The sequence below is a fragment of the Malaclemys terrapin genome, chromosome 3, assembly GCF_027887155.1.
Source record: "Malaclemys terrapin pileata isolate rMalTer1 chromosome 3, rMalTer1.hap1, whole genome shotgun sequence".
Classification (NCBI taxonomy): Eukaryota; Metazoa; Chordata; order Testudines; family Emydidae; genus Malaclemys; species Malaclemys terrapin.
The window spans coordinates 13,015,251-13,037,856 of NC_071507.1; the positions used below are offsets into that span (position 1 = coordinate 13,015,251).

A 22,606-nucleotide genomic window follows, 5' to 3' on the forward strand; every position below is an offset into this window, starting at 1 on the left:
TCCATCTCTTGTGGAATTTCTTATAGACTCATAGACTCTAAGGTCAGAAGGGACCATTATGATCATCTAGTCTGACCTCCCGCATGATGCGGGCCACAAAAGCTGACCCACCCACTCCTGGAAGAATTCTCTCCCTTGACTCAGCTGTTGAAGTCCCCAAATCATGATTTAAAGACTTCAAATCGCTGAGAATCCTCCAGCAAGCGACCCCTGCCCCATGCTGCGGAGGAAGACGAAAAACCTCCAGGGCCTCTGCCAATCTACCCTGGAGGAAAATTCCTTCCTGACCCCAACTATGGCGATCAGCTGAACCCTGAGCATGCGGGCAAGATTCTCTAGCCAGACCCTCTGGAAAAAGTTCTCTGTAGTAACTTTTAATATCCCATCATTGACCATTGTTGCTAATTACCAGCGATGGCACGTTATTGACTTATTGACTAAAATCACTTTATCCCATCAAACCATCCCCTACATAAACTTATCAAGCTTAATCTTAAAGCCAGAGAGGTCTTTCGCCCCCACTGTTTCCCTCGGAAGGCTGTTCCAAAACTTCACCCCTCTGATGGTTAGAAACCTTCGTCTAATTTCAAGCCTAAACTTCCCGACGGTCAGTTTATATCCATTCATTCTCGTGTCCACATTAGTACTGAGCTGAAATAATTCCTCTCCTTCCCTGGTATTTATCCCTCTGATATATTTAAAGAGAGCAATTATATCCCCCCTCAGCCTTCTTTTGGTTAAGGTAAACAAACCGAGCTCCTCGAGGCTCCTTTCATACAACAGATTTTCCATTCCTCGGATCATCCTAGTGGCCCTTCTCTGTACCCATTCCAGTTTGATTTCATCCTTTTTAACATTCTTCTAACATTCCAAATACCACTATCCTCTTTAAAATGTAATTACTTGTTTATAATGAGGCCTGGCTAGACTCATCCCAATAAAACTTTTATACCACATAACATCAGTATGTTTTCTGTCTGTCATATGCTTTACGGAAAAAAAAATCTTTGCAATGTGTAAACTAGTTTTTAAAAATGAGTGATTTATCACATGGATATAGCCACCAGGGGGACTGGCTCTGTGTGTGTGTGTGTGTGTGTGTGAGAGAGAGAGAGAGAGAGAGAGAGAGAGAGAGACACCCACGTATCGGTGGGTGAATATATGTGGGTATATGTGTATAGAAACTATGTATTCTGTGTGTGTATAATGAGTGTGTGTCTGCATGTAAAGTCACCCTCATCATCCAAAAATAACTCAGTGCAGGGGTTTCCAAACATTTTCATAGTATGGATCACATCTTAATAGAAGTTTGTCGCATGGCTCACCTGGCATTCCATTTGTGATCTTGTGTACCATTTCTGTCTAATGGCCCTGCTTTCTGGCAACTATCACAGTTGTTCAAAAGGCAAATTAGTATTTGGAAAGTACTTCATGTATTTTAGCTTCTTTTAATGCAGTTTAGCAGGTGGAAATAATGAGAAAGAACCATCATAATCTGACCAGTGCTCTCCACAGACCACAGTGTAGTCCACAGATCCCAATTTCCACTTCCATAACTGATAGTAAACCCCAAATATTGCATGTGTTAAGCTAGAGGCACAAATCAATAATTTCAATACTTGGCTAACCGCGTTATCTGCATTAGTGCATACAGCAGTTTTTCTACCATCATAAGAGCTGTTCAAAGATGTATTCTTTATTCTCAAAGGTAATCTTCAGTTTGACTGGTAGCATTAGTCTCAAACAATGTCTCCTTGTTGAAAATTCTTTCTTAAATGTAGTTCAATGTTTTGTTTTGCAGTTTCATATCTTATTGTAAGCCTGGAAAAATAAAATTTTATTGCTGTTGTATTCAGTAGATCAGAACTTCTGATCATACTCCCTGAAGCAGTGACAATGTCCTTTAGCTTGTAGAATTGGAACTATAACTAGCAAACTTTAACTATTCCTTACACATGCTTCAGCGTGTAAGATGACTGCTAACAGCCTAGGGCTACTGAGAAATTTCCCCTCTAGGTAGATGATGATGATGACTGATGATGATTTTTTGTAAATCACGCAGAATGTACAAAAAAAAAAAAGTGGTCCAGGTTGTAGTTAGCACATGTTTTATTAGTTCCCTTTTAAAAATTGTGTGTATGTGTTTGTGTGTGTATGCTAACTATCGCCAGATGTTCAGTTACCTAGTGCTACATGGTTTTAAAATGTTTGGTATTGTCTTTAAAAAACACCCAAATAGAACAGGATTTTGAGGTGGGAGCCTATTGTCAAATTTTAGTAATTTTAAATCCTTACCTATTAAAACTCCATTTTTTACTCGTCCCTCTTCTGGACTATCAAGGAGGGCAGACTGCCTTCCTTCCTATGACCTTTTCCTACTGCCCACTCATTCCAGAATCAGGGTTAGTGTAAAAAACAAAATTTAAAGAGAGAATGTGATAGGACCAGTGTCAGTGGAAGTTTCTAAAGGCAAGTAGCTGCTGGTGGTGTGGGGTCAGAGGCTCAATAGCCTTATCTGTCCCCTGGAGTCATTTGTTGATTGCTTTTCCCCACAGAGACAGGGGTGTTGAAAGATCCCACCTCTATTGGGATTTCCTGGGGGCTGTGGCAGAGGCCTCATGCCCCCTACAGCCTTCTACAGCTTGTTCTTTCTATTTGCTTGTGGCAGAAGAGGGTTGTTTGCACTGTGTTTTTGCACCTTCCTCTGGAGAACCTATTACTGACAACAGTCAGACACACAATACTGGGACAGATGGACCACTGGAATGATCTGATATAGCATTTCCTTTGTTCCTAAATTCTTAATATTGTCAGAGGGGTGTGTGTGTGTGTGTGTTTCAGCGTGCTGTCCAGCTCTGTGCAGATAGCTGGTTCAGCAGACTTTAATCGTACTACCCAGTGTTAAGTGCTGAAGGCTGGAATGTTGTTACCGCCATACCACTGTTTAGGCTGCTCAGTGCTTCGGTCCGTAAAGATAGTGCAGCATGTTAATTCAGCAGACCTTGATGTTACTCATAAAGAGAGCCCACAGGCACAGTTTGGTGATGAAGATGCTTGGCCAGATTTATTGTCAACGGAGCAAGGTCCTAGGGGCCTGAGTCCATGGTAACAGGTACACTGACAGTTGTATGCCTATCACAATGGACTCAGCTCAGACAGCAATGGGACTTTCCACTGCCCCCTTAGCTGGACAAAGGGTTAAGGTGAAGTACCCCAACATTTATAGCCTGAGGCAAACAACTGGAATACACAACTTACACACCACCTTACGTATTCCATGACACTTGTTTTATTATCTTCCCTTGTTCCTGATATCTTGGACAAAACATGCCTATTCATTATCTTGTACAAGATTGTACTAGCTGGAATATATTTATATAAATATCTAGTGCCTAGTACACTAGCAATGACTTTGCCAAGTTCATGTACTGGACAGTCAGCTTGTAAGCATCTCCTTTAATACATGACCTGACTTTGGTTCACAATCTCAGGTTCAGGCCTCAGATATTGCTCCAGGCCCAGTGCTCCAGGCTCTTTTTCTACTACAGTTAATACTGTTCTAGCATGCATGGTTGTTAGCTTGTTATAAGCATTTTTTTGTTTCTGCGGCTTTCATCCACATGAGATTCTTGTCTTAAAGATGTTTCACCATTTTGTGGTCACAGAATCAGAGATTACCCCTCATCTCTAATCTATTCCATCTCCTGACAAATGCAGGATTGGCCTCTCCTGCTTATTTAATAGCATTTTGTCCAATCCAGTTCTAAATGTCACAAGGAATAGGGCTGTCACCATTTCCCTTGGGAAACTATTCTTCAGCCTAATATATCTCACTGTCAGCCTAAATTGTCAGATACTCTACCTAAATGTATATTTTCTTTGAGACTCTGTTGACATACGTTTCATATTTTAAAGAACAACATTTTCTTTTTTATATTACTAATAACATTTTAGGTGGTAATCTTGTTTTGTTTTTCATTATTTATACTGATTGTTATTGTTAAGAGTTCCCTGAGCTTGGACAAAGAAAATCAGTGGAGTCTCATTTTTGTTTACTTTCATTTTTCTTTTAAGTTTTTCAATCCCACAGTGCCTGAGCTGCAAACACTGCAGAAGAATGTTTGCTTATTTACAAAGAACTGGTTCCATTTGAATTTACACAGAAACGTTAGTCTTAAGTTTTGTAAAAGCTCCACCTTCCTCACCCTTCACAGGAAATCTAAATTTTGGTTCCAATTTCAGTTTAGTCTCATTAGTTTATGATTTGAGCTCTGCTTCTGGATTAGTTTTCTTTAGCTGTATTTAGTTGGTTTTTTTCTATTTGACTATTTCTCTTTTAGAGAAAGAGTTCATAAGCACAAAATAGAATAAAATAAATTAAAATTGGACAAAAATAACTGCTCCTGCACCCCTGCCCCATCCCGGAGTCCCCTCCCACACCCAATCTCCCTCCCGAAGCAGGCACCCTGCCCACACCCTAACCCTGATCCCCCTCCAGCACCCCAAACACCTCATCCTCTGCCCCACCTGAGCCTGCACCCCCAGCCAGAGTCCGCACCCCCTCCCGCACCCCAACCTCCTGTCCCAGCCCAGAGCTCCCTCTCACACCCAAACTCACTCTCCGTGCCCGCCCCCTCAACTCCCTGCTCCAGCCCTGGGCCCCCTCCTACATCCCTGACCCCACCCCAGAGCCCACACCCCCACCCAGAGCCCTCAACCCCCTCCTGCACCCAATCCTCTGCCCCAGCCCAGTAAAAGTGAGTGAGCGAGGGTGGGGGAAAGCAAGCGACGGGGGGGGAGGGGGAGATGGAGCGAGTGGAGGGCAGGGCCTCAGAGAAGGGGCGGGGCAGGGGGTGGGGCAGGATTGTTTGGTTTTGTGCAATTAGAAAGTTGGCAACTCTAGTTTCAAACATACATGTCTCCAATACTTTGTGTGATACTTCATCACCACGTTGATCTTATCTCTTTAAGTGCTATATTGTCATGATTAGGCCCCTGGAGAGTTTGTATATGGAGACTAGCTCTGGATAGAGTTAAGTAGTTTGAGTAGCTATAGTTAACTTCTGTATTTCAAATGTTTGTTTCTTCTACGTTAAGCCTTAACATTGAATTTGCTGCCTTTTTAATACATTTTTTAAACAAGTACAGCATTCTTGTAAGGACTTCCACTCTTAAATTAGTGATGTACTTCCAATCTTAACTTCACCTCAGACAATTTTTTTTATCTGGGATTTTACAGTTAGCTTGGATTTCAAGCCAAGCCTACTTGTAACTTTCCCTCTAGGAAATTCTTTTATTTCTGTACTTTTGACTTCTTTAATATGAGTGTTTTTTCCTGCCTTTTTCTGTATGTTAAAGGGTTTTCATTTGTTAAATGCCTCCAAAGCTGAAAGATTGAATGTTAACTTTGGGAGGTCAAATCAGATTTTTATAGGCGACTTCTAAAAACCCTTGAAACACAGTTTTACAATGAAAATGCTGACAGATCTTTACTTATGGTTACACAAACAATGCTGCTAAGATGTGCATAGCAAGTATAGTATTACCTTTCTTGCAATATTAGATGTATTTATATAAATTTGTTCTGGTCACATCATATAAGGACAATGTAATGAAGCAAGGCCGCAAGCAGGTAACAAAATTAGCTCAAATTTGTAAATATTAAAATTTTAAGAGTTCTTTAGTGCTTGTTGTATATGGCATTGTCATGAACATACAGCTAAGGGAAGCATAAAATCCCTCCTTTACCTGTAAAGGGTTAAGAAGCTTAAATAAACTAAATATAAAAATAAACTTTGGCACGTGACCAAAAGGACCAATAAGAGAAGAAGGTACTTTCAAATCTGTGGGAGAGAGTTTTTGCTTTGTGCTCTGTGTGTTGTTCTCTCTGAGACAGAGAGAGACCAAGCAAGTAATCCAGCTCCTGAAATGATACATATAATATTACAGAAATAGTAAGTAATAGCAAGGAAATGCGTTAGATCAGGGGTAGGCAACCTATGGCACGCGTGCCGAATGCGGCACGCAAGCTGATTTTCAGTGGCACTCACACTGCCCGGGTCTTGGCCACCAGTCCGGGGGGCTCTGCATTTTAATTTAATTTTAAATGAAGCTTCTTAAACATTTTAAAAACCTTATTTACTTTACATACAACAATAGTTTAGTTATATATTATAGACTTATAGAAAGAGACCTTCTAAAAAGGTTAAAATGTATGACTGGCACGCGAAACCGTAAATTAGAGTGAATAAATGAAGACTCGGCATACCACTTCTGAAAGGTTGTCGACCCCTGCGTTAGATTGTCTTTTGTTTTAGCTTGTGAATTTTCCCTGTGCTAAGAGGGAGGTTTATTCCTGTTTTTTTGTAACTTTAAAGTTTTGCCTAGAGGAGAATCCTCTGTGTTTTAAATCTTATTACCCTGTAAAATTACCTTCCATCCTGATTTTACAGAGGTGGTGCTTTGACTTTTTTTTCTTTATAATAAAGTTTTGTTTTTAAGAATCTGATTGGGTTTTTAGTGTCCTAAAACCCGAAGGCTCTGGTCTGTGCTCACCTTGGTTGACTATTTGGTTGGTATATTATTCTCAAGCCTCCCCAGGAAAGGGGGGCGAAGGGGCTTGGGGGGATGTTTTGGGGAAACAGGAACTCCAAGTGGTCCTTTTCTGGAATCTTTGTCTAACTCACTTGGTGGTGGCAGCAATACCATCTCAGGGCAAGGAATTTGTGCCTTGGGGAAGTTCTCAACCTAAGCTGGTGGAATATAAGCATAGGGGGTCTTTCATGGGGTCCCCACATCTGTACCCCAGAGTTCAGAGTGGGGAGGGAACCCTGACAGGCATGAAGTAATGTTATAAAATAGTAATGCTAAGGTACCTCTTAACTGTAAACTACCCACATGTTGATATGGCTATTCAGTAGACTAATACCACCCAATGAGACTTGTGTCCAAATAACTGATTTAATGTTGTGGCCTTTCTTCACTTCCAAAAGGAATATCATTTTCTAGTGATATTATCTTATTGAAATGGGGAAGTTTTATTGACTTGTTCTCATGCCCATCATGAGTAAGATTGGACCACTTGGTTGTTAAGACACTTTCACTGTTAAATAGGCCATTAGGGTAACGCCTGGCATATACTATGATGTCATTTTTCTTGTGATTCATTCCCTTTCTTCATTTCTCCTAGGCTATAGATCCCCCTTTCTCTCACCTTCTTTGAAATTTTAGATTTTTACCTCTGTTTAATTTCCAAAGTACAATTGCTCCCAAGAATAGGTGCTATGCCATGCTCCAGATTTATTTGAGCCAAAAGACTGCAGTCTTCAGTTACCCATTAGCCCAAAATCCTGCCTATAAGCCTACCTTTAATATAAGATCTTTACTGATATGAGCAACCTACTCCTCTAAATTTTTTTTATCAATACTGTTATTGTCCTGCTTCAAGGTAGCAATCTTGCAAGAAGTAGATCTTGTCAGTAACAGTAGGAGAATTGCAATAAGAGCTGTTTAAAAATGAAAAGAGAGAAAATTATTTGGACTAAGACAGAGAAATTGGAGGGAAAATCCCTTTGAAATCAAAGACAAAGGGTAAAAAATGGAGATAGGTGTCATTATATTTGTTGCTAAAATATTTCCAAATTGTATCAGTTTGTCAAAATTGTTCAGATAGGTGGACCCTTCCAACCCCTAGATTTGGTATTAAAAAATTCCAGCAAATTCAGTTTCTTCTTATGGCATTGCTGCTTCTGTTTTCTAGATTAATTCTCCCATTCTCCCTTTTTGTTCTTCAATCAGTATAGTGCTAGTATATCTCTGTAGTTTATTACCAAGACTTTGACACTTAACTCTACTGGAAAATAAGCAGCTGATAGATCCCACCACCCTCCGATGCTGTGCCTCCGTTTATTTCAGTTGAGAACAGCCATGCTCAAACTTAACATTACCCACACTGCTTCCAAGACCCAAAGCTTGAACGGCTGTGAATAAAAAGCAAAATCTGTCTCAAAATCAGATACTGGATCTGACCTAAGTAATTTTGAATTAATTCAATACTAAAAATTCTAACGTATCTATAGGTTAACTTTAATTTAAACTTTAATTTTGTGAAAAACATGTATTCTAAAGAGTTCAAAATGAATTCTAAAGGAGTAGACTTTCCTGGGGTGTTTATAGAATTGCAAGGTGGGGAGAGGTGAGGGAGGCAAACAGGTTTCCCAAATTACATAAATAATGGAGTTTCCCTTGGTAATTTTACTGTTTCATTACTGCTTGTGTAAACCTAATCCTTTACCAGTATTGATTTTACTTTCCTGTGGGAAATATTTTTGACACAAATTCATTATTTTACTGTAAATTTCAGAGGTTGGCAATCCTGTTATATATGAAGGGTAAAATCCTTCCCCTCTGAAGTCAATGGGAGTTTTGCCCATCATTTTACCCTAAGTGTTTTAGTACAGCATGTCTTCTGTTTTGTTTTTTCAGAATACTGCCCAGATGAAATCTTCAGTATTATGTCTTCATATATTCATCGATTCCAAGGCCAGAAGGAACCATTTTGTTCATCTTGTCTGACCTCCTGTATTATACTTTATAGAACTTTCCCAAAATAATGCCTAGAGTATATCTTTTAGAAAAACACCCATGCTTGATATAAAAATTGTAAGAGATGGAGAATCTACCACGACCCTTGATAAATTGTCCCAATGGTTAGTTACCCTCACTGTACAATATTTTCACCTTATTTCCAGTCTGAATTTGTCTACCTTCAACTTCTAGCCATTGGATCTTCTTATATCTTTCTGTAGATTATTTTTGATACAGTACTTATAGACTGTAATCAAGTGTCCCCTTAACTTTCTCTTTGTTAATCTAAATAGATGGAGCTCCTTGAGAGTATCAGTATAAGGCATGTCTTCTAATCCTTTAATCATTCTCACAACTCTTCTGTGAACCCTCTCCAATTTATCAACATCCTTCTTGAATTGTGGATACCAGAACTGGACACAGTATTCCAGCAGTGGTCATATGAGTGTCAAATACACTCTAATCCAACTCAAACGTCCTGTGTTTATGCCTTGATAAGAACTATTAAAATAATGCTAGCCAATTAAGGCTGCACTCTATCAATATTTTTCATAGATACTGTCCCCTAAAAGTACCACCAATATCATTGAAGAATTACTGCAATTGAGCCAAAAGCAAAGGGACAATAAGAGCAGGAGATAAGAATTTTGACATGACCACCTGTTGTAAAGGAGCAATATTACCTGTTGGGCACATACCGGCCTCTATTTGGCCTTAGAGAGCTCTTCTTCCCATTATGTTGTAGGACATATTCTACTCAGGTTCTCATACTGTACCCATCACTGTTTCAAAGTTTTATAATGTGTTGCATACAATATGTTTGACAGCCTGGAGATTTTCTTTATTCCTAAATAAGCTACTTTTAAAAATGTGGCTTGAAGCTATGAGGTGAAATATTTAGGTACTTACTTGTGATTTGAATCATACACTACACTTGTTATTTTTTAAAAGCCAATAGTGAGAAGATCATTATCTATGGAAAGAATTGCAAATGTAGTCTCTCACTAGGTGTACACGGGATCTCTGGTTTTTATTTCTACCGAATGGCATTCAAAAGAATATACTAAATCTGTTCAGTATTGTCTTGTTTATAGAGCTTTTAGGTGTAAATTATCTAACCACATGTTTAATCAAAGAGAAATGAGTTAAGCACAAATTAACACAGTCTTCATTTATCAAGTATTTAATTCTCAGCAGTAGGCCATTAAAGCAAGTTTTGTTGCTCTCCACAATATATTTAGATATTGGTATCAATTAAATGGAAAGTTGAATTGTGCTTTGGAATACATTAATATGCAAATCAGAGCAGTAACTAATGCAAAAAATAAACTATTGCAGATAACATACTGAACTTGTATTAACTTATTTCTTAACATCTCAGCTTGAACATAAAGTTCCAGTTTGTGGTGGTGACGTTCATGTGAGTAAAGTTAGGCATGTGTGTAGTCCAGCTGAAGTCAATGGGACAAAGTGAGGAGGTGTATAAATCTTTGCAGGACTTGGGCCTATGTTTGTACCATATTGATGATTTCTGTTCAGCATTTGGTACAAGTCAAAAGAGCTTTGTAATTCAATAATTGTAAAATATGAATAAGATGCATGGAATTCAAGGAATTGGTTGTATCTCCAACAGTCTCCTCAGTCCATGCTGTAGTGATAGCTCGTTATTTTCAGCAAAGGGGAGGTACAGGATGTGTCTGTGGGGCATAAGTACCCTTTCCCTGTATATTTATTTTAATTCCAAGCAGTGGCATCATGGTGTATGCCATCCCAGCTTTCCTGAATAATCAGAGCCCTGGGGCTCTCTGGAGCTTTCTCGTGTTTCATAACAGGCTTAGTCAGTAACATTGTTCCTTAGTGGCAGAAGCAGACTGAGACAGATGGCACCGAGACAGTCTTTTATCAGGAAAGGTGGGATGAAGAAGAATATGGGAAAGCAATGCAATAAATGAGGGTGGGAGGCAAAAATTAAGATGGAAGAGAAAAGGAAATGGAAAGGCAAGGGAAATTGATGTCCCATTCCTTGGTTACTATACTCCATTGATTTCACAATACGCTTATTTCAAATTGTTTTTCTTTCATTGCTTGCAGGAAGGCAGGCAAGCAAACTGTGATGTCACAGTTTGCATTTCCTTCTGGGCATGAAGACTGAAATATCTGGCATGTCAAGAACTGATATCATGGTGCTTTGGAATGTTCAGGATTGCTTCAACATCAGTTCTTCATTTCCATGGTAGTCTGGGGTGTTCCAGTCTAAAAGAGTGGAAGAGCAGTCAGAAGTTATGTAAATAGATGCACTACAAATTGTGACAGATGTGGCAATTTCCTGCAATATCCCTGAATAACTTGATTGTATTAAGTTTATGTCTTATTGTGGGCTGAAATTGTATGTAGCCTCTCTAGATGAGAGAGTGAGACAAAGCCTGGGAGTTCAGAAGGCTGTATTGAAAATGTTCTAGACCAGAGTGAACTCTTGGGTCAGTTAGTGCTAAGTGGAATTTCTGGCAAATACCTAGTGAGAGGTTAATGCAAATTCTCCCACCATTGGATACGCAACAACCTAGCCTTTTGAAGCTATAGGAGTGGGTCATTGTTTGCTGATTACCTATTCCCTGATGGATGATCAATGGCCCAAGAGGTATAAACAAACAGGCTGATCTCCCCAGTCTAGGTTCTGGTCCTGAATCTGAAACAGCTATAAGAAAAGTCCAGTTGTGAGTTTTGAAGGACTGATAGAATCTGAGGTTGGAGTTGAGATGACCGCTGATAAGCTTTTTAGCGTGCATGTATGTTTTTTTATTTTTTTAAATGTTTTCTTCGTAATGCTTTCACCTTAAGAATAAATGTGCCTGATTAGAAAAGCTATGTGGTAGCTTGTAAGTACTGTCAATTACACAGTTTATTGCCTCTGAAGAGAAAGCAAAGCATAGACACTCTTCTGTTTAAGCAGTGTGGCTTTCTGGGGATCTCACATTATAGGCAGGAAAGTGTGCAGCCTTAATGATTGTCCGGTCAGGAGGGAGTGTGGTGCAGGTCTCTGCTTAAGAGAGGTGATGGTTGAGAGCCCGAAGCCTACAAATGGGTGCCCTTGGTGGACCACAAGAGGTGTGGTTACCCTGAAACTGTGATGCAAATGCCTATAAAAAATTTGTGTCCGCTACATTTATATTTCTGTCTTCCTGAATGTGGGGAGTCATAGGTCATCAGTGCAGGCAAAGGAGCAGGGGAACAGGTATCCTGGACTTCCCCACCCCCGCACAATAAAAAGAATTGTATATCATTGCTCTGAAATATATCACGTATTTGAGGATTCTGTTACTAGTGCTCCCGGTACCTCCCTATGCCTGCCAGTGTACCTCCTCCCTCATCCTCTCTGCTGCCATCCAACACATTCCCTCAAAACATGCCTTACCACAACTTGCTACTCTATTACCCCTGCTGGGATCTCATTTGAAACTCACTTTTTATAAAATCATCCAGGAATGGTTATAAATACCCGTAATGGTTCATTCAGTAATACCTTCATAATGTGACCAGTTACTTGCTTTCTTTAGCTTGTATGTGAGCAAGTACCAGATATTTTCAGTTACCATTTTTCATTTAACTACTTTTCATAAGACCACTGAAAATGAGGTAGGGGCTATCTCTGACAAATTTCAAGATGCTACCATCTCCCACTGATGATTTAGAGCTATCAGGAGAAAAAGACAAATAATGTTAAAATAGTATATTCTCACTGCCTTCATGAAGACAGATGAAGCATTTTGGCTTTTTTTTTTTTTTTAAATCTCCCATCTAACAACAGACCTGTCAAATTTTAGTCACGAAAGCAAAAAATTGAACAACTAGAAAATAAGAACGGCCCTACTGGGTCAGACCAAGGGTCCATCTAGCTCAGTGTCCTGTCCTCCGACAGTGGCCATTGCCAGATGCCCCAAAGGGAATGAACAGAACAGGTGATTATCAAGTGATCCACCCCCTGTCGCTAAAAGCAACCCCTTCAAATAGAAACTTGTGCAACCTTAACTATAGGTGTTGCTGTGCTCCCTTTGTACAATTTATATCTGTATCAATGTACATGCAAAACCTAATTATGACAAAGGCTAGATTTGTTAAATCTGACGTGCCTTTGTGTCCTTCATCCTGTTAATGGTCAACTGTACTTTCTCCTGATTTCACAAATCCCTAATTTTGTGAAAATTTTAGCAGTCCCCTCATAGCAACCCTTATTCCTCCCCCCACCCCCCAAAAAAAAAAAACGGGATTCACCTTTGTTCAGGGTTTACCAGGGATTAGCTGTGCTCTTTGGAATTACTTTACCAGGAGAGATTTTTGGTTTATTTTATTGGATAGCTTTCCAGTCGGTGATCTATACCTGATGTGTCAAAGGAAAGTGAAACATTGTCATTACCTAAACATTCAACAAGTGTTTGGAGAGGCAAATAAACATTCCTTGGGTTAGTACTTAAAGAGCATAGAACATGTTACGTCCTGCTGCACTTAGAAGTGTTATTTCTTGTTTGATAGTTTGCTGCCTGCCTACTTGTGCAGTCTGTTTCTTTGATCTGAATAGTTTTTCTTGAGGTGTGAATATTATATTGGAAAAGACAACTTTCAAAATCTGATGGAACCAGCACCGTGACCTCTGGGTATGACTGAGATTCGGTACACCAGATACATTGCATGAAAGTTGGTTCTTCAGTGGTTGCATCTCTTGTCACATGAAATCCTATAGAGAACTATAAAAAGTGACAGAGTCCCGTGGCACCTTATAGACTAACAGACGTATTGGAGCATAAGCTTTCGTGGATGAATACCCACTTCGTCAGACGCATGCGTCACCCATGAAAGCTTATGCTCCAATACATCTGTTAGTCTTTAAGGTGCTACAGGATTCTTTGTCGCTTTTTACAGATCCAGACTAACACGGCTATCCCTCTGATAATAGAGAACTGTGGATTTGGAGCTCTCAGAGAGCCAGTCACAGGATGGGATGGGCCTTTATGGGAGGTGGGCTTAGCTCCACCTGTCACTAATTAGCTGCCTTACAGCTGATGGTATGATGGCCAGCAATCAGCCTGCAGGTCAACTGGTCTTTAGATAAAAGGCCAACAAGCAGGTCCATTGAGAGAGAGGCAGGCAGGTAGGTTCCTGTGGAGACCCTGGGTTTCAGAAAATGACTTGGTTTATTTGTTTTATGAATTACGTTGAATATGTTTGAATTATTTTGGACTTTCTGGTTTCTGTTGCTGTAGGAGCTTTATTTGCTGCATGAGCTGGTGAGTTGGCCCACTGGCTTACAAAATTCAAAGACATTTTTCTTCAAATCCATATCTCCTCATTTAATTCAGTTAAAGAATGGTTGGCTCATTTCCCCCCCTTATTCTCATCTTGTAGAAAAGCAAGGGTCAGATCTACCTCATGCCAACAGCTGGAGGCAGCTAAATTACTGACAGGCTAAGGGGGAGAAGGAACAGAGAAGTCTTTGCCTACACTGGGAGGTGTAAGGAAGCAGGATTAAAAACCTGATAGCAAGATCAGTAGCATAGGTACTTATGCACCCCTGCCACTCTTCTGCAAACCCTGGAGATAAGGGTTGTGTGGTAATATTCACCCTCAACCTCCATTCCCAAAGAGCAAAGGGGCTTGCAGTGCACAGGCCCACAGAGGGTGAGGGCAAGATACCAGGGAGAGCAGCTCATTTCACTCTGATTGGAATCTGGTTGCCTGCCATATCATTCTCCCCTTTAGGCAGGGCTACTGCAGTCCTCTTTGTTTGCTGCCTGGATGGTCTTTGCTTCCTGCGACCTGATGGATGAGACAAATGAAGGGTCTGTATTTGAAGGACCCTTTCCTCTCAGCCTTAGTCAGAGTAGAGAAATTAGTCTCCTCCTGAGATTGGGAAAGGAAAAGGCTAGTCAGATTTGGGTCTTCATTTGGGTAGTGAGAGGGCAGCAAGCACAGAGCAGCCTTATTTGTATGAAAATACACCCTCAGACCGCAAGCTCTCATTTTCCACTGGCAGTGAAACTATTTCTCTCTCTAGTATCTGACACCATATCATAACTGTGGCTCGAGCTGTTATGTCTGTCTCCAGGTCCCTTCCCCCTAGTTTTCTTTTGGAAGAAGGCACCTATTCTTTGCCCCACCATCTACTAGTTATCTTCAAAGGATAAGGTGGGGAGCGGCGGGACCACACCTTTCTGTTCTGGCATCCCCTCCCCTTTTACTGCAGCGCGTGGAGGCATCTTATTCTCTACCCTTCACACCTCCACAACAATGGAAAAGGCCTTCCTGCCTTTTTGCCTGCCATTGGCTGCTTAGCAGCCTGTCGTTTTCCTGTTGCTAGCATGAGAAAGATCAGTAAGCAGAAGAGGGTAGGGTACTTTTTGTCTGGAGACAGGGGAGAGTGGGCTGTAGTCCACGAAAGCTTATGCTCTAATAAATTTGTTAGTCTCTAAGGTGCCACAAGTACTCCTGTTCTTCTTTTTGCGGATACAGACTAACACGGCTGTTACTCTGAAACTCTACAGACCTAAATTGCCTCCTTTGCTCTCTCCTCTTTATGTGGATCACAGCTACTTGTTAAGTTCTTATCAACCCCAGTTACTTTTTTTTCTTGCCACAGGAAATTTATCAACTATTTCTGCATATCCGCGCACACATACTGTATTGTCGCCAGTTTTATACAGGGTTGTGAAACACAGTAGTCTCATAAAAACTTAGTTTAATTAAATTCCATGTTTTAAATATAGCCCTTAATTGTATAATCAAAGAGCTTTAGCTGACGTAATATAATGTAGTTAATTAAAATGTGCCGTTTAATTTAAATTCTTGTGCCCTTTTCTTCTAGAGCCTTTAGGGATCCTGACGTGTGCTCAGTTTGCAGCAATAGATTTTCAGGGTGTTTGGGCTGGGACACGCCCCTCCCCCTTCAGCAGTCATCTAGCCAAAGGTACTCGAGGGCATGATAGCTTACTTCATCTAGAACTCTTGATTGTGTACTTTTCAGAACAACAAAAAGATGTATTCACGTTGCAGATGCTTAGTATTAGCATGTTAAAACATTACAGCAGGATCAAATGGGTGATGATGAATTCAAGCTGCCTTGATGTCTTCTCTGAAAAACACACACAATCCCCAAATAGAAACACAGACGAATAATTAATTATTTGATTTAAAAATAGAAAGGAAGGAGACAAACTGAATAAAAATATATGAGTGCTACCTTCAGAGACTGATATTTAGCCAGACTGGAAAGAGCAGTGGCTTATGTTGCTCATAAAGTAAGGACAATTGCAATTAGCATTTTTGCAAGGTTTAGTTCTGAAACTTGCGCTGTTCCAGGAGGAAAGGTGTAAATGGAATGCAGAAATAAAGTGAGTGTAAATTAACTGTAAATTATGTTTACTAATGATTTTCTGTATTCCCCTGTTGTAATATTAAAAATCTACATGATTAGGTGAAGTTCTTTTACTTAGTGTCACCCCCCCTCCGTCCCCCCCGGGTCACTAATCAACATTGACAACATTGTGGCCTCCAACTGGGTGTCCCCCTCATGGCAGCCCCGCAAGTGGCTCCTCTCCTCTGTTTTCTTTTTGGGTAACCCAAAAGGACTCCACTTCAGGCTTTTACTTAAACAATATCCCTCCTGAGAGCCAGTTTGTTACAAAAACCTTGTGCAAAGAGAATGTAACAACAGTCCCAAAACAGTCCATATCACCCCAGTGTAAACAGTCTTTCTTGTTCTAGACCTACTCCAGTGTCTTTCAGCACAGCTAGGCTCCTTATCAGTCCTCTTCCTGGACAGCCACCCCAGCCCTTCCTTTTGGGGTGCAGCCCTGCTCTTCCCAGTGGGAACTCCCGTGGCCTCTCTGCTTGAAGCATTCTTTCCAGGGCAGCATCCCTCACTCCTCCTGGCCATCTGACTGTTCCTTGGGATCCAGCTCTCCAGCAAGGAGATGTCAGCAGGTAAGGTCCTCCATTATTCCACCTTCCTTCAGCCCTCTCTGTCCCTTGGTTCCGGCTAAGTCATTTGGCATCTTCCTTTGCTGCTGCTCCTGCCTCTCCAGCCCTCAGGGGACTTCAGCCAGCAACCCCCTCTTGCTGTTCTCCTGCTTTCAACCTTCTTTCAGGAACTATCTCCTGTCTCTGGCAGCTCATCTCCTGTCTGATTCCTGACCCCGGGAGCTGCCTGCCTTCTTAATTGGGCCACCTGGGATGACTGGAGCAGAAGAGCTGAGCCCAGTTCCATTTAATGGACCAGCTACCCTGTTACAGAGAGAAAACAACCTAGATGATTAATCTGTTTAGTTCTCTGACTGACATTTACACAGCTAATTGTGTAGCATTGATGCTCCTTTAATAGACCTGAATATTAATGGAAGATCTGGTTAAACTTGAAAGCTGTTTGTTTAGGAAAATCACTGGAGAAATAAGAATGCTTCATCAACTTTATTTTCATCACAGGTTTTATGACATATCAGAGAACATAAGTGCTTTTATGACTTGTAAAAATTGCTCCAATATTTGATATTCTGTGCTTCAAGGAATCCTGATTGGCAGTTGATTAGCCTTTTGCTCAAGTCATTATCTTTAGTGAAATTAGTTGGCTAGAAAATTGCATTCTAATTCATCAAGGGGAAACTAACATTTCCAAACCTCTTAAGTCTATGAACCTTTTTTACTTAGTACACAATATCAATTATTTTTCTAGCATGTTCTAATAATTCTACTGATATATATTATATAAATGGTGGCATTCCTCCCCCCCCCAATTCTTTCAAGTAATACCTCTTTTTAATTCTTTCTCTGGTGTAGGGGAGGTTGTGTACAAGTAATCGAGTACTCTGGCTCTGAATCAGGAAAGCACTTACGCACATTATTGTTTGTATTACAATAGCACTTAGGCGCCCTAATCATGGACCAGAACCCCATTACACTAGGCACTATACAACCAAAACAAAAAGACAGTCCCTGCCCCAAAGAGCTTGCAATCTAAATATAAGACTAGACAGCAGATGGAGGTAGACGGGCAGATGGGGAAGTGCAAGGAAACAATGAGACGATATCGGTCATCATACTCGGCAGTAGTATTAGTGCACCAGCAGCCTAAACATTGTCAAGTTTTCTTGGTACACATTATGGTAAAGGAGGGATTATGCTTAAGTGCAGTCCTGAATAAGAGAAGCTTTCCAGAATTGGGGCCTCTGTTATTACATTACATAGATCACGATTGTTGGGCTTTTGTGTGTTTGAAAAATACTTTTTGCAAAAATTAGATGAATAATTTCCACAGTAAAATGAACAAAGCATATTTATGGAGAGAACTTCAGTCGTATAAAGCCCATCTCTGTGTTATAACGAATAATAGCAATAGCTGTGATAATGTTGCTGCTCATTACCTAGATGGGAAACATTGTAACTGAATTACACTGCTAATTATGTTGTAAACACATATTTAATTTAATATCTATGCTATAAACAATACAGAGATATTACAGAAAAGACACATTTTACTAATTCTATTGTAGGACTACCGTCTGTGGAGTAGGCTGTGAAGGAAGCATCAACATGAGGTAGTTGGGAATATGGGAGAGTACAGCTGCCCCTCATCTGTTAAAAGCGGTGCGGGAACTGTTCCTAATCTTCTATAGATGCCCTTCCACTTTGGCTGATGAAGCAAGATCTCACTGGGCAGAGAAATCTGAAGTGAGACTAGATGTAGGAATTAGTGCCTGTCCTTAAAGCCAGTCTTACTTAGTGGTTCCCATTGTACCGGTTAAAAGGAGCAGGAAGCAGTATGTTCAATAGATAAGGCACTGGACTAGGAGAAAGGAGACCCGGGTTCTATTTTCCGTTCTGTCACTGACCTGCTGTGTGACCTTAGGCAAGTCACTTTACCTCTCTGTGTCACTTTTACCTCCATCTGTGTTCTTTATTTGGACTGTAAACTCAGGGGGTGAGGGGACGGAAGGAATTGTCTCTTACTATGTGATTGCACAGTGCTTAGATAGTTTGGGTCTGTACGCATTTCTGGAATACAAATGATAAGTAGTAATCTTGCTGTTAGTCTCTAGTATAAAACTGTCTTCTGGTGATGGCAAGGCACTAAGTGATGGCATTCCACTATTGGAATTCACTCCTATTATTTATTTGTATTCTGGTAGCACCCAGGAACCCAAGTGATGGACCTGGACCCCATAGTGTGGGGCACTATACTAACACAGGACAAAACAATACCCATCTAGGCCTACCCCAAAGAGCACCACAACTTTAGTGAGCTTCAAGCCCCAAAACAATTTCTTGATGTTTGCTTTTTGGATGTTATCGTTTTACAGAATGTATGTTCTTTAGCTTTTTTTTAAAGTAAGCCCCTCTAGAATCACCTAAGCTATGCATTCTGTAGATCAATTAAATACATATTTAATCAGGATGAAATTGAAAACAAGATAGTTATACTAGCTGAGGTGCAGTTATTTCAACACAACTTACTCATTTCTAGTTTGCGAATGTGTTTCTGTCATGTGCAAGACATAAGGCATTTTATCATAAAATGTAACATTCCTCCTGAATGATGAATACCTGAGAGGGGGGAAAAACCTGTATGACCTCACTGAGACTTACAATGTATGATTTAGTATAAATTAACACATTTGGGAAATCTTTAAGAAATCTGTGAAAACATTTTTGTATGCAGTCTTGTTACAGAGTTAAGATTACTGTGTCAGATCATTTTATGAATCGCCTAACATTATGAAATCAATGGGCAACCTGTCAGCAGACTCCTACAACTTCTTTCTCAGAAGAGTTGTATTGGAGGACATGCTTGTTTTTATTTAACACTCCTCCTTTTGCTTCAACATACTATTTCCTGCTGCTGTATATACAATGTGACTATAGCTGTTCAGTTATGATTGTCTGGCATCCATTAGGATGGATAGTAAAAAGACATCTTGACAGAAATGGATTAATGCAAATACATTTACTATAATAGATTATTGAGGAAAATTCAGCAACAGTTGGCATCTGATTTTAGAGCATTCATTTACTTTTTTTATTTTATGTTTACTGTATGTTCTATATCTCTTCTATCTTTGTCATTGTATAAGGCTTATGGTACCAAAGAAATCATCAGGGTTGTTTTTTTTTGTCTGTTTGTTTTTTGACTAACGTTGAAAGCTGAAGTATCAGAATTGTTACTATATATAAAATATTGTGTGAAGGAGATCAGTAATTAAAATGAACAAATGCTTCTTTTTGTAGGCAAATTGTCCCTTTAAGGTGCAGAGCATTGGACTGGAAAAATAATCTTTTTTTAAAAAAAGGAGGCTTTCAACAAAGGCAACAAAATAAGGTTGTGTGAAAGGAAGGCAGCTTTGAAATGTGACCTTTATTATTACAGCTTAACTCTCAATCTTATTGATCACATATTGTCTTGCAAATAGAACACTGCAGTTTCTTCAGGAAGCATTACCGAATACTGAGTAGCAGCACAAAGCTATCAGTCTTCGAGGACAAGCTCTAACCACATGCATGAGAAATGGTATTTCATCATAAAATATATATAACATATCAATTGTGCCAGTCTTCTTAGAAATTATAGTATAATATTTGTAATAGCAATAATGTCACGACCTTAAGCTGTTTGTAGAAATCATAATGGTAACTAAGAGAAATAATAATAATACTTTGCATATCTATAGTGCCTTCCATCTGAGGAATTTAAAATGCTTGACATACATTAATTGGTTAAGTAGATAAGTATTATTTGGCTTTGCATCATCCCTATTCAGGATTGTGCCTTAATGTCACAATCTGGCTCTTAGTACTTATTGTTTTCCTCATTTTTGTTTACATTTAAGATAGATATATAATTGCTTTATTATTACATGGTCTTCATGTTGCTGATTTTTTTTTTTTTTGATGATTCTTCACTTCTTTGCTTTATATTTTTAGCAACCTTTGGAATCTGATGGCAGAGAAAAAAATTAAGGATTTATTAGGAAATGTATTCTTGCTGTCAACGGACCTGCTTCTATAGCACTTGTAAGACTTCAGTTTTGAGAGTCAGACTCTTCAAGTGCTCTATGCCATATTGCAGTGTCTAATAACTGGGAAGCATGGTGCTCTCCAGAGTGTTTGTAGAGTTACCAGAGTCTTTTCCATCACAGTACAGAAGTAAAAGAGGAAGGAATGCAATGGAAAAAAAAATCACTTGGCGGCAGCAGCAGCAAAAGACTACACTAGGTAGTTTAAAGCAGTGGTTCTCAACCAGGGGTATATATACCCCTGGAGGTACGCAGAGGTCTTCCAGGGATACATCAACTCATCTAGATATTTGCCTAGTTTTACAACAGGCTACATAGAAAGCGCTGGGGAAGTCAGTACAAACTACAATTTCATACAGACAATGACTTGTTTATACTGCTCTATACACTGAAATGTAAGTGCAATATTTATATTCCAATTGATTTATTTGATAATTCTATAGTAAAAATGAGAAAGTCAGCAATTTTTCGGTAATAGTGTGGCTGTGACACTTTTGTATTTTTATGTCTGATTTTTGTAAGGAAGTAGTTTCTAAATTAGGTGAAACTTGGGGGTATGCAAGACAAATCAGACTCTTGAAATGGGTACAGTAGTCTGGAAAGGCTGGTTTAAAGCTTTTTGGCAGTCTTTGTGAAACTGGTGTGTCCAGGAAAAAATATAAAAGATCCAGATATCTTGCATCTGAGCTGACAGGTTGCAGTACAATACAGGACCCACAATTCAGTAGGTGCTACTTTCCCAAAGACTGCCAAAATATATTGGGTATCACGATATACCCTGTTTCCCCGAAAATAAGACAGTGTCTTATATTAATTTTTGCTCCCAAAGATGCGCTAGGTCTTATTTTCAGGGGATGTCTTATTTTTCAGAAATGAAAAATGCCTTATTATCGGTGGATGCCTTATTATCGGGGAGGTCTTATTATCGGGGGGATGCCTTATATTACAACGAGAGGCAAAACTGTAAGTAGGCCCTATTTTCGGAGGATGTCTTATTTTCGGGGAAACAGGGTAGTAATACTTCATTAAACTCTCTAAAACAAAAAGTACTATGGTATTTATATATTTGCTATTCTTTTACCAGGAGAATCTTTTGTCCCATTTCTTATAGGAACCCATATTCTGGCTCTCTTTGTTTAGGCTGGGTGATGGTATTTGACTTTGGTGAATAGGAAACCTTATTCATCCACTCACGTGAGATATTTGATATAGCAAATTGTGAAGCAACTAGAAAACTGTCTTGCTCCTCTTCTTTCCTTTATCCACTAATATAACTGGAGCATTGCAGAGAGTTGTTGTTGACTATCTGGGTACTTGGTATGTAGGGAAATCAGAGGAGGGAGGTGAAATTTCTTATTGCGACAGGATATGTTTTTTTCCCTTCTTCAAAAGGGTAGGCTTGGAAGTATGATAGGTCATTCTTGCCTCCAGTACAGAAGACTGGCTGTTCAGCAGAAGTCTTTAGTCCCTTCCTCTGACAGAACCTGTAACATCTTGTGTCTGAAAAGATAGAAAAATAGGAATATGACTTATTCCAGAATGTCATCTCATTTTTCAGTCAGCACTGCCTGTCTTTGCAGCACCTTAAAATCCTGTTCTTACTCGAGTGGTTGCAGACATGTATTTCACTCAGGTATGGATGTGCCTAGCATGCTGAAGCCAGAGAACATAACTCACCAGTACCTGTTGGGGTTGTGTACGCACCTTCTGGCCCCTCCTGTGGCTTTTTAAGGGTAGTGCCACCCTGAACCCTCTCAGTTCCTTCTCACCGCCTGCGTCCTGAGTCAGAGAGTTCAGGGCGGTATCTTATCTCATGCTTTGGTGTCAGTGTTTTTTCTGTGAACATTAGGATTCCCAATTTTGGTTGGATGTATTCCTGGAGATTTCATCACATAACATACTCTTTAATTGAAGATTAAACTTTAATTCCTGAAGACTTCAGGCCAATCCCGAAGGGTTGGCAACCCTAA

The 22,606-nt window shown here is 39.8% G+C and overlaps 1 protein-coding gene across 3 annotated transcripts in view; it reads left to right on the forward strand.

The window, feature by feature from the left end:
* Nucleotides 1-22,606, forward strand: part of MACROD2 (mono-ADP ribosylhydrolase 2) — a 1,284,297-nt gene that overhangs the window by 386,101 nt on the left and 875,590 nt on the right. The gene's annotated exons all lie outside the window — the stretch shown is intronic.